Source organism: Ostrinia nubilalis, chromosome 26, assembly GCF_963855985.1.
Source record: "Ostrinia nubilalis chromosome 26, ilOstNubi1.1, whole genome shotgun sequence".
Classification (NCBI taxonomy): domain Eukaryota; kingdom Metazoa; phylum Arthropoda; class Insecta; order Lepidoptera; family Crambidae; genus Ostrinia; species Ostrinia nubilalis.
In genome coordinates, this window is record NC_087113.1 from 9,989,314 (window position 1) to 10,002,506 (window position 13,193).

General features: G+C 37.5%; 1 protein-coding gene across 2 annotated transcripts in view; it reads left to right on the top strand.

The window, feature by feature from the left end:
• The first annotated feature begins 12,738 nt into the window (after positions 1-12,738).
• LOC135084645 (SR-related and CTD-associated factor 4-like) overlaps positions 12,739-13,193 on the top strand; it is a 42,637-nt gene continuing 42,182 nt past the window's right edge. The window contains exon 1 of one of the 2 annotated variants that reach the window (XM_063979421.1): positions 12,739-12,801. The gene's annotated coding sequence lies outside the window, so the exon portion shown is untranslated. Of the gene's footprint in view, positions 12,818-13,193 lie in introns of both variants that reach the window. The other variant, XM_063979422.1, reaches the window with a different exon arrangement.

Genomic DNA, 13,193 nt, shown 5'->3' on the forward strand with positions numbered 1-13,193 from the left:
ATATCTGTACTAGGTACTTGAGTATTTGGGCTGTTTGCCATTGTAATAGCGCTGGGAAGATTCCGTCCAGTCCTGCGGATTTAAAGGGTTGAAAGCTATTTAGCGCCCATTTTACTTTATCCGCTGTTGCTATACTATTGGCGATTTTCCACTCTTCGTTTGTCGGTGTGCTTTGTTGTTCATCCTGCCACCTTGCGATCGATGTGAGCTTACAACCCGGAAAGTGTGTTTTTAGCAGCATTGTGCTTGTTTCATCTTCCGTGTTCGTGTAGGTGCCGTCTTCCTTCTTTAGGAAGCCCAGTAGATTGAGATCACCTTTTGATAGGATTTTCTTAATCCTAGCAGCCTGGCTTGTTGAGTTTATGCTACTACAGAAATTGCGCCAGTGTTCTCTACTACGGAATCTGATCCGCTTCTTGTAGTGCTTCTGTGCTTCTTTGTATTTGTTCCAGTCTTCATTGGTTCTGGTGTTTTTCGCTCGGTTGAAAAGTGTCCTGAGTTTTTTCCGAAGGCGTTCAAGTTCCGGCCCCCACCAGGAACCTTTGTTCGCAACTTTGGGAGTAACTTCTGGGCATGACTCTACGTAGCTTTTCGTTAGAGCAGTTGTGAGGTGTTGTATGTTTAGCTCTATATTGTTAGTGCTAAGTGTTACATCTGTCATTTGTGTATCGTTAAGTGTTTTGGTTAGTATTTTGGTATACCTTGTTGCTTAGACAAAAAAAAGTAATTAATTCCATTGCATTACTTTTTTTTTCTTTTAATAGCGGGGGTGTAATATGTACTTTTCGGGGAGGTGAAGTATATTGATTTATTAGTTGTACTGTAACATTTATATTTTAATTAGTGACTGCAACATGGTGTCACATTCAATGTGTTGAGTTAGCTATATTTTAGTTTTAAGTAAATTTGTACTTTTCGAATTATTAAAGATTGGACATTCAAACCCTACGCATGTCTTTCGCTTAACATACCACACGGCTGTATCTTTTGATTGGCTTGGCTTAGAAGTTTGATATTTTCACAGCTTAAAGGGACAATAGACCTGAGTATTTCATGTGAATTTCAGCTTGATACGTTCACGCGTTCTTGAGATAAAGGGTCTTGACAGACGGACGGACGGACAACAAAGTGATCCTATAAGGGTTCCGTTTTTTCCTTATGAGGAACGGAACCCTAAAAATGAGGCCTATGTTCAGCAGTGGACGTCCTATGGCTGAAATGATGATGACGATGATGATTTACAAAAAAAAAGTATTTAAGTATGTTTATATCCGTTGTCTAGTACCTATAGTACAAGCTTTGCTTAGTTTGGGACTAGAAGCGCAGTGTAAATGTCCAAGGATATTTATTTATTTATAAAAAATAAAAATAAAATGTATAGCCAGTGGTTAATTTCAAGAACTAAAATCTCCATGGATTTATGTGAACTCGTGGTAAGGCTTTTAGCTGAAAGTTTTAGGTTCCATTTCTATGTGCGGAGCGAAAAAGTTACTCACAACACAAAATTAACAATTATACGAAATATAATAGAGATAAATTGGGCACAATTTTGGCAGTCTAATCACTAGGAAGAAATTTATGTCAGACAAAAACATGGCACGTTGCGAATTTGACAATTTGCGCATATGACATTTTGCGAATTTGGCAATTTGCGAATTTGGAAGATTGCAAACGCATGACAATTTGCGCATAATCCTTTCGACTAATTAGTACTAAGCTTAAACTTCAACTTTTCACAAGTACTCTATGGGCTAATCGGAAATTAAGATTGAAATAAACCCCATTTGTCTACATTAGGCATATCTACAAAAAGCCATAACCTTTCCCAAGCACAGGACGTTACAACTACGTACACGAAACCTTGCCTCTAATGATGGTATGACATAATGTAATAGTGGAACTATGACAAATTGTTATTTAATTTAATATTATGACACGGACGGTGCGGGCAATCGGACGGGCGTGTGCGAGAGTGAAGCAAAAGTATATTTTGATTAATTGGTTGTAGTACTTGATCTAAGTCCGCCTGACTATTAATTGCCTCCTCTGATTAATTACGTATCGGATCCAAAGACAGTTTAACTTTCCCCAGGGACAAACTTGTATTTCACTAGGTGGGTTCTTATTGGTGGCTAAGTTTTAAGATCCTGGCTACACAGGAGTTGCAGAGGTGGGAACGAGAGGTGGAAATAGTCCCGTAACTGCCACCGTCATACCAAGTCAGTCGCTACAGCAAAAAATATGACTCTATGTCATTTATTTGTTACATTTGTGGCCTCCCCCAATGACTTCCACATCGCACGGTTGGTAGCGGCCTGCATCCAGCGCCTTCCCGCTACCTTTATCAGGTCGTCGGTCCACCTTGTGGGTGGACGTCCCACGCTGCGTTTTCCGGTACGTGGCCTCCATTCCAGAACCTTGCTGCCCCATCGGCCGTCAGTTCTGCGTACTATGTGCCCTGCCCACTGCCACTTCAGCTTGCTGATCCGTCGGGCTATGTCAGCGACTTTAGTTCGTTTACGGATCTCCTCATTTCTGATTCGATCTCGTAAAGAAACACCGAGCATAGCCCTCTCCATAGCACGCTGTGCAACTTTGAGCTTCTGTATAAGGCCTATAGTGAGGGGCCACGTTTCCGAGCCATAAGTCATCACAGGTAACACACATTGGTTGTAGACTTTCGTCTTCAGGCACTGGGGTATTTTGGACGAAAAGATGTTGCGTAGTTTCCCGAACGCTGCCCAGCCGAGTTGGATTCGATAGCTAAGTTTATTTTGCGAGAATTGCGCTCTTTGTCATAAACCCATCCACCGATGACCGCAAGGCCCCGACCTGCCGCAAAAACGCACGGTGCGTTTCGCGAGTTTTTGCCCGACTGCGCCAGAAGGAGGTTTATGTGTTTTTGCCCAGACGCAATGAGGTTAGTGTGTAGGAGTCATGTGTCTGGTATCATCTGTAGTCTATACATCATCAATACGCTGATCATCTTCATTGACTTACGTGATATCTTTCAAATTCTATATTTAGAATCATTTAGTGTCTTTTACCTCTTTTCTCTTAAATCATTTTATCAGTATCAATTTCCCGCTACCGTTTTAAGACTTCTCTTCTTTCTTTTTCTACATATGGAAAGAAGAAGGAAGATGCTTAGTAGTGAAATTTTATTTCTCTCGACTTGAACGTCCTACGTTCAATTCTAAAATAAGTAAGGTTTCAAAGATGTTACAAAATCACTGTGTCAAAATATGAATAGGTAAAATAATATTAACCGTGGTCTTCCTCTGTACAGGATTTGTACCACTAAAAGCTAAGTGAAACCACCACCCTCTACTGATTCCATTTCTTGTATTTCACTTTTAAATGATTCGAAAACCACAAAACCAGCAAGAACTTTCTTTCTATTCGATACGAGTAGCTCAATCATGAAAAGGTGAATAAAAATATCGCATATCATATCGAACCAATCATTTGACGGTCAAAGACCTCTAAAGCTAACTGAGCTTTCTAAGCACCTAGGTTTCTAAAGTTTTATTTAAAAGATAAAAATGTTTGAGATGCTTAAATGCCTAGCTCGCATAAAGATTTATAACTATGTATAGTTTAAAGTCTGTAAACCCTTGAAAAAGAGGCTGACAATATTGACTGAGTTTCTTGCGCTGCTTCTTCTCAGCACTGGCCCATTTATTGTCCTGAAGCAGTGGTAGGGTTAATACTGGGACGTGTAAAAGTGCTTGAAATGAGTTTTATAAGTTTTGAGTGAAGTTATACATATTTTTCACTGCAACTTCTTGTAGCCTTAAAACCTAATCTACTTTCGTTATAGACAACATTGGTCTTTAGCTTTATTTATTTTATACTCCTTTGTATCGAACTTTGTGTTACCCATTTTTAACACGAAAATTCTTTTTGGCATCAAAACCGAACAAAACTGGGGCAGAAAAGTTATCGAATGGAAAAATAGTGGTTCCATCTTCGTGGAAATCTTTGGGAGAGGCCTTTTTCCAGTAGTTTTACTGTAGTTTTTGGTTGTAACGATTGAACCAAAAAGACATTTTAAAATAGAGTGACTGAGTTTCTTGCGCCGCTTCTTCTCAGCACTGGCCCATTTGTTGCCCCGAAGCAGTGGTAGGGTTAATACTGGGACGTGTAAAAGAGCTTTTTATAAGCCTACTTGAATTTAAATTATTATTGATTCTAGAATATTACCTATCAATTCAAACATAACAAATCTTCAGCCTCCACACCAGATAATAACAATTTCTACAATTATCCGCGCATTACGAATTTCGCACGGCCATGCTGCGCCCGCGCACGTTCGCCTTTTATACAGGGTGTAGTTATAAGTGACAGTCCATTTGTTGCAAAAGTAGCGCCTGTTACAAATGCATGAGATGCCACAGTGTTTATCGAGATAGCAGTTCTTCACAAGAAATTGTCATCATCTGTCCCAATAGGATAGGTTCCCTTGCGAGTATCAAAAATACGGTTTACGTCCACTTAGAAGTCTGATTTTTTAGAACAGAATTCAAGGATTGCACTTTAGAGTCTGTAATAGATACTTATTTCAACTCGAATTGCGTACACTTTGCTAAGAACAAGTACCTTGATTATGACAATCAGATAGGCAAGCGATCGTAGCAGTTTCCATGATTTTGAGATCATCCAAAAATGCATATAAGCATCTAATTTCAAAGATTCAAGCAACTAATTTCAGGGACAGCCTGTATAATCGGTTATGCTTTTATCGGTAAACCAAAATAGTACATGATCAAACCGAGAAGGAATATTTGCTTGGAATTTTTTGCACTCACAACTCACAATGCTATTAAATCAGAGATGATTGCATTCGAACCCACGACCTTTTGCTGTCTACTCGTCCATTGAGCTATCGAGATATTGGTATAATTTTTCAAGTAGACACGGAGTACAGCACTTGAAGCTAAATACATTGGCATCTTGTAGCTTATCTCTACTAATTTTATAGTCATTTCAGGAAGTAACTGGTCTATTTTGAATTTCTTTTAGTGTTGCCCACTTATATAGCCCATTTATCAAGGAAGGCATAAAAATATTGACCGACCGTCTAGAGTATAGATTCTAGACCATCTATTGCAATATAAACGAGGGTAAGTATTGTTATGAAATAAAGAGGGTAAGTAGTGTTAGTTAAACTTTATATGGATTGTATCGTCAATGATAGATTATAATTATCCATAGGTAATATCTGTATCTGTATCTACAGTATTTTCTGGAACGGATTTTCCTAAATACAATCCTGAAGAGAAAAGCTTACAATCTCAAGATTTTTTTTTCTTGACGTTTGCACATACAATGAAATAAAGCCTAGACAGCTGTTGTAGGTACTCAAATTATATGACACATCCAATAAAGTTGCGCGAAACGATTATTATGCCAAAAAAGTTATGCAAAGACAGATTTTGACTTACGATTTTATGCGTAACACCTAATAACATAAAAGTAACGTATAACATAACATTTCGAACTACCATCAGCATGGCGATCGTATAACATAGAAGTATCGATGGAGATCGTGATCACACCACCATTATGGGTGTAGACATAAGCGATGTCGGTATAGGTGTCAGTAGTGGGTTATGTTATCTACTAATAAATAATAATGTTTGTTACAACGAAACGGACAACATCAGTCAATAGATATAATTTTTATGGGTCTGACGTCCCATAAAACGCTGTTAGCTTGAATGATTTTACCCTCTTTCCAGCAAATGGAAGTCGATATTAAACTTACCTACTGAGAATTTTTCTATCTTCATGATCAAAATCAAACGAGAAACCCTATTGATCAGGACTACTCGACCTTAATTGACAGCTAAGCCTTATATTTGACTACTAGCGGCCGCCCGCGACTTCGTACGCGTGGATCCTGTTTTACCCCCTTCATCTATCTTACGCGGTTTAGAATTTTTCATACAAATGTTTTTTCCCGCTAACTCCCGTTCCCGTGGGAATTTCGGGAATTCCTTTCTTAGTACACCTCTACGGTACCTAAGCTACGTCCCTTCCAAATTTCAAGTGCCTACGTTTAGCCGTTTAGGCTGTGCGTTGATATGTCACTAAGTCAGTCAGTTTCTCCTTTTATATATACTCAACATCAAATAAACCGCACCTTCCGCGACGCGAACTTTAACTATTTTCTTCTGACACAATCATGGTGCCCCAACAATATTGGTGTTATTTGAAAGCCCAATAAATATCCTTAAAGAAAAACACATTTAATTTCTTAATAAATGATTAACATATACCATAAATGTGACTTGAAAAAATACCTCACTTTGGGCCCACCTATGGGATCAATTAGACCAATTTTTATGGTTATAAAACCAAATAATGATCTCACGTGTCCTCTTTAACAGATGGATAGCGATCAATCCCAACTTAACAGTTTTATAGCCATAAAGGTTGGCTTTAGCGTAACTACCTATTTTTTGAAGAAGTGACTCTGGATCCTTATAAAGACACATTTTTGGAGTAAAAACCTTTCCTTTAATGAAATGAAGGTTAGAACTAGGCTTTTAAATGGTGCCAATATTGGTCGGAAGTGGGGATGCATACGTTTGAAAATGCTTGTCGCAGGAGGTGCGATTTATTTGATGTCGAGTGTATTTAGAAGAAGATACAAGAGTTGCAGTAGTGGAAACGACAGTTGGTAATTCCTTATCAGGGTGAGAATGAGAGATGGTATTTATCATCATCAGCTAATAGCAGTCTCCAGCTGGACATATTAAGCCTTCTATATGCGCCATGTTACCGTCTTCGACTTGTCGCATCCAGCTTCTGCCAGTAGTAAACTTTCGCAAGTTTTTAGTCGCCTAGTTGGAGGTCTTCTTACACTACGCTTACCAGGTCGCGGTCTCTAATAAGATTTTAAAAATGATTATTGTTTTACTATCACCAGGGAAAAACAACAGGCAAAGCCGTAGGCTTAGGCTTGTCTGCTAACGGTGCTCGTATAGGTGTACATAGTGGGCGATTATAATTACAATTTTCCACGGTGCTTTACGCCCTGTATACAGCCAAATACCATAATACACCATCATACTGTGATGGCTCAACTCTGTGTCAAGGTTCCTTAATTTTGATGGTTTTCTTAACTATAGATTCTATTATTATTACGTTTAATTGTACCGAAAAGATTATGGTATAGATAGTGGATGCCGTTTTTGGCGTTTTTATGCTATACCTAATCGTTTTTATGTTAATTTGCAATCAAGCTTTGTTTTGTGTTCTCCTTCATTTCATAATCATTAGCGATGATGTGTGTTTATTGAGTTACCAAGAAGTATCGTCATTAGTTCAATCCATACATAAAAATCCTACGTCAAAAAAAGCTCTTGCCCAGATTGTATCTTTAATTTTTTTTGTACCTACAATGACCTACATATTTTAATCTCCTTACACACGAACAAATTAATGATACCTACACAAGGGAGTGCATTACAAGTTAGTGCTTTACAAGAACTTTTGTATGGTGAACTTTCAAAAACAATCAAACACTGCAAACACTAGACGCCTTCCGGTCGAAAATCAGCTGTTACAATTTGGATGGAGAAAAAAGTTTATTTTAATTTATCTTTACTTTTCGAGTTCATTTTTGCATATTTTAGACATGTTTTGAAAAGTTGCGTATCTTTTCATAATTTCAGAATACTTCAAATCGCTGATTCATGCACATTCTGGAATTCATCTACAGATTACTGCCAAAAAAACGCCACTTTTGTCTTCACATGTAATACAATAAAAGATTACTATAGATTTTTTTTATCCACAACGAGGAAGCTCTTGGCCTGTATCTCACCTGATGGTAAGTGACGATCAGGCCGAAGGTGGAAGCGAGCTTAACCCGGAATCCTCAACCACGGAGGAACTGGCTATCTTACCTCTAACTGCCGGAACACAACAATGCTGTTAACATTGTTGTTATGGCGACAGACTTAGGCGACAGATTGCTCGATCTCCAGCAAACGACCATATAAATTGCTTAACTTCTCCACTACTGTCGCCGGCAATTATTTAAACGGCAATTACACCAACAAATAGTAGAATGTACCAACCGGATTCCCACGGGGGTTTTTGTGGTGGCGACAAATTTCACCATTACAAATATTTTCTCATAGTTTTTATTCTACTACCGGATAAGATAACCGAAAGTACACACCCATGTCCAATATAATATATGGGGCACAAAAACACGCACGCAAATAGACAAGCTCTAAAAATATCAATCTGTGATTTTCACAACTCCATTTGCACTTTTTTTTTTTAAATATTAATAGTAATTTGTTATCGCATAAACTAGGTAATAATACTCCCGGTAGCCCCTCGTAGTAAGCTAAATATGCTTGTGTCACGAGTGAGCTCACCACAATAGTCGAGCGGCGGCGGGGAGCGAACCCGCGTTCCCCGGATCACGAGTCGGCCAGTCCGAGCCCTTCACCGTTCGGCTATCTTGGTTTAATTTAAGGCTGCGTAGCACCCTCTATAACGTCAAAAATTTGTCAAACTCACAAAAAGGTAACAGGTTAAAGTAAAATGGTGCAGCTCAGACTAAAAGTCATGTGACCCACAGTTACTTGGCACCGAGACTATCTTTTATGCGAGAATTAGTTGGTAAATTACTCTTAAAAAGAGGCACACTTTTAAGTTATGGCATAACTGCAAAAACAAACGACAGATTATGTTCTTAGCGATGTTAACAAACATAAGCCAACACGATTTTGTTATTTACATCTATTTATCTAGACCCCAATTAGTCAGACGATGGCGCAAAACCCCCGATAGCATCGCGGCGCGTGAAGCTGTATCGATATAGATAAAACTGTCAACAACTGTCAACCTGCAATATCGATCGACAGCTTAGAGCCAATATTGATAACGTAATGTAAGGCTCACTGTCTACTAGTTGTTAAAATAATCAGTCCAATGACAGATTAACTTTCCCCCGGGACAAACTTGACCTTCACTGGTTGGGTTATTGCCGGGCAAGCTGTAGATCCTGGCTACACAGGAGTTGCAGCGGTGGGAACGAGAGGTGGGAAAGTAAGTAGCATGTCAATAATGCTACGCTTTTGTCAATTAGCACATAATTACGTCAACACGTCAGCGAAACTTCAGATATACCGGCGTCATGTATGTTACAGCTCTGTCACAATCTGTTAAGTACGTCACATGTCACCCTTCCCAAGCTATTCCACTATCGCAGGAGCCTATGGGGGTGTCCATTAATTACGTGAGATGTTATGGGGGAGGGGGTCAAGAAAAATCTCACTGAATCTCACGTAGGGGAGAGGAGGAGTCTCGACAAATATCACGTATTTTTTTCAGCAAGACACAAGGTAGGTACAATTGCGAGAAAAGTGGGTTATTTTAAATAAAAAATATGCCTAATGATATTATTCTAATTTTTATTCTAAACCGTCTAAACATTAAAAAATTAGAAGTTTTTTTTGTATTAAATCGTAATCCAAGCATACATTTACATTTACATTGTAAATACGCATTTTAAGAAATGTAAAATGTGAGGGAGGGAGGGGGGTCTGGAAAAATCTCACCAAGGGGGGGCTTGAAAATTTACAAAATTGTATCACGTTATTAATGGACGCCCCCTATAGGTACAGTTATGCGCTATACCTGAACAAATTCATATACAAATAAAATAATTCCAATATTCTGGCGCCAAATCACAACAATTAACCTTCTGGTGCATTTATATTAACCATTAAACATTTAATCACCTTAAAACACTGCCCACATCACTATAAAATTAAACAGATATTTATTATCTATTAACTTCCAAATGGCGTCGGTATGTTCTATTAAGTGTGAAAAACGTAATAAAATGCGTATTGGAAATAAAATTTACATTAAATTAATTTGGCGTAATTGCATATTTTACTATTTTAAAGTAGATATCTGATTACTGCCAAAGGTTTAGTTCTAAAAAGCATAGAGTTACCGTTTATGTATATTAAATTATGAGACAAGCTGAAGACAGGGTAAAATGGCAGGTGTTTTGAGTTTCATTATGTCAGCAGTGGACTCTTCTTAAACGATGATAAAATTTTAGTAAAACTAAGCCATCCACAGCCTGCAATAAGAGCTTCAAAAAGCTTCCACAAAGGACCGGTCCTGCACTATCCGAATCCAGATGCTACCCGCGACCTTCACCAGGTCATCGGTCCACCGAGTACGGCTGACTTACCTACACTACGTCATCCACTCGTGGTCGCTCCGGGACTATTCCCACCTCGTTCCCACCGCTGCAACTCCTGTGTAGCCAGGATCTACAGCTTGACCGCCAATAAAAACCCAACCAGTGAAGGTCAAGTTTGTCCCGTGGTCGCTACTCAAGAACTTTTTTTATGCAGAACAAGGCAGTTCTTGGACTGCAATCGCACCTGATGTTAAGTGAGATGCAGTTAAGGATGGTAGGTACATTATCTGCCTTGTAAGTGCCTATTCACTCTCGCATTGAAAAGGCCCGTATTATACTATTCGGGAAAGACAGCAGCAGGCAGCGAATTCTTCTTCTGCCTGAGTACTTACTTGATGGACACTAATCTTAAACAGGCGCTTAAAAACCAGCCGACCAAACGATACATTGCGCGCGAGTCGCACGTCAACACCGATTGACATCTGAAACGTCATTTGTCACTGTCAAACGTCAGTGTGACGGGCTGAGTGGTTTGCAAATCTTGATGGCTTGTGCAAATAAACGAGTAGCAATGGGTGATTGTTTTTGATTTCTATTGTAATTAAATGAGATGTAAGTTTTATTAACTAAGAATGTATTATGAACTTTTAATAATTCGTAATTTGCGATTGATTTAAATTGTAGATTATAGCTCATTAAAAACTCTCAAAACTCATTGAAACTCATTTATTTCTGTAAATAGAGACTTCTATTGAGCTTTTTGCAAAATAACTTTTAAACTTTCGTTTATAATTAAGTATGGGGTAATTGTAGAAATATTTTTTTTCGAATTTAAGTTATCAACGCTAATTTTAAGAGAAATTAAACCTTTTATGTTAAAACACTACAATTATAAAATTTAAAATATACAGCGTAAACTCTACACCGCACTAAACTATAAAAATCTATATTTATAACACGTAACACTGAACGCATTATCTACCAGTCACCTATCAAGCCTAAATGTAGTTGCATATAGTTCACTCAGTTCCCGACTAGAACATTTTCACCTTTTGCCCTCCGCGAGCAACGAACCCGTGACCTTTGGCTCGAACTAGAGCACCTTAACGGCTATCCTATGGTTAAAACTCAGTATTTAACTAAAAGTAAGTAACGTTAAGTTAACAATTACAATGGAAGTAACATCAAAATAGTACTCAGAGATGACGACAAATCAACTTAATCAACACATTGAATAATTATTTATATTATTGACGGGAATGCTACCATATACCTTAATTTCGAGTTTCCGATATTTCGGCACTGTTGCAAGCGCCATGATCACGGATCATTACCATGTAAGTTTAAAATAATATATTATCAAACACAATATTATACATTTTTGTATCACACTCATATTACCACAAAATCACTCTTATACCAACCGTTATAGCATAGAGCACTGTTTACTGTTTAGTTTGAATCTTACCTAATTGCTATGATATTTGAAGAAATAAAACTGGCATCGAATCTAGGACCTCAAGGTCTGAGAACCAATAAATAAGTAGGTACTACACTAATAATCTATGAAAATTGATGCAATAATAAAAACCGGATACTCTCAAATACATCTAAAAAGTTGTTAGTCGTGTAGTTCTATAGGTACAATTAAATTAAGGCCTGCGAAAGACTAAAACCAAATGTTAAACAATTTAACACATTACATAACATTCTCAAGAAACATTAAAATTTTACATTCATTTGTTGGTTCTATCTATGATTAAAATGTACTTAAAGATTAAAATGTATTTAAAATACTCAGAGCATTTTTAGAACCTTAATCCATTTTAACCGACTTCAACAGAAGATAGATGTTCTCAATTCGTTTGGTATAATTTTCACAACAGATTTTCATACAATCATCTCACACCTACTACTCTTTTTCCTTGACGATGATCCAATTTCCAAAAACCTACAAGCTTATTAAAGACGTTCTATGAAAGTCTCACTGTCGAGGTATTTTCACGAGGACAAACCACTCTACAATTTTTCCTCCACGATGATCCAATTTCCAAGAACTTATAAGCTTATTTAAAGACGTTTTATGAACGTCTCACTGTCGAGATATTTTCACAACGAAAAACCACAAAAAACTACCCTAATTTAAGAAGAAAAATGTTTCAAAAAATAAAACTCAAAACTCTATTTTTGCAAGTGGATTTTAAAAACTTACACGTCCCAGTATTAACCCTACCACAGCTTTGGGACAATAAATGGGCCAGTGCTGAGAAGAAGCAGCGCAAGAAACTCAGTCACTAAATACTAATAAGTAAAATAATCCAATCAAGTATTACAATAATGCCTTATATAAATTATCTATCACGTATTCCGAAAATATTAAATTGCTCTCATAAATGCGTCATCTGACAGTCAAGGTCCAACCCTAAACCAGTTCATCCCATTTCATCCCGTCACTCCAATTCCGAATTCCTTCAACCCGGAAACCCCCCCTCGAGTTGCCAAGTTCAACTATATAAGAGTTCCCATCTTCGCTCGGCCGCAGTCTCAGTTGACCTACAAGTAAAGTGAACGTCGGTGTGTGTGTGAAGTGCAGTGCATTGAAAACAAAAGTACGTAGGACCAGCGGTTTGTGTTTTATTATCTGTGATGGGAAAACGTTTGGGATGTTACGGATTGCGGGATGAATTTTTTTGGGTTGAATTTGTTTTTGTGTTTTGGATTTTTGAGGGTTAATTTGTCAAAAAAATTAAAAACTGAGTTTGTGTGCAATTTTGAATTAACTGAAAAGCTTTGCTATAAATTAATTAAAACTTATTTAATAAAAAAAATTATAAATGAATTAGAATTTAAGTATTCTCAAAGTAACTAATTTATTATATTTTATTACATTTAAAATAAGCAATATTTAATGCTATATTAAATTAGCATATGAGGCGAACTTAATGCCATAAGCCAATTTCTGCCAGTTAACAAATAGTTAAAGTTAATAGTTGAAGTTATA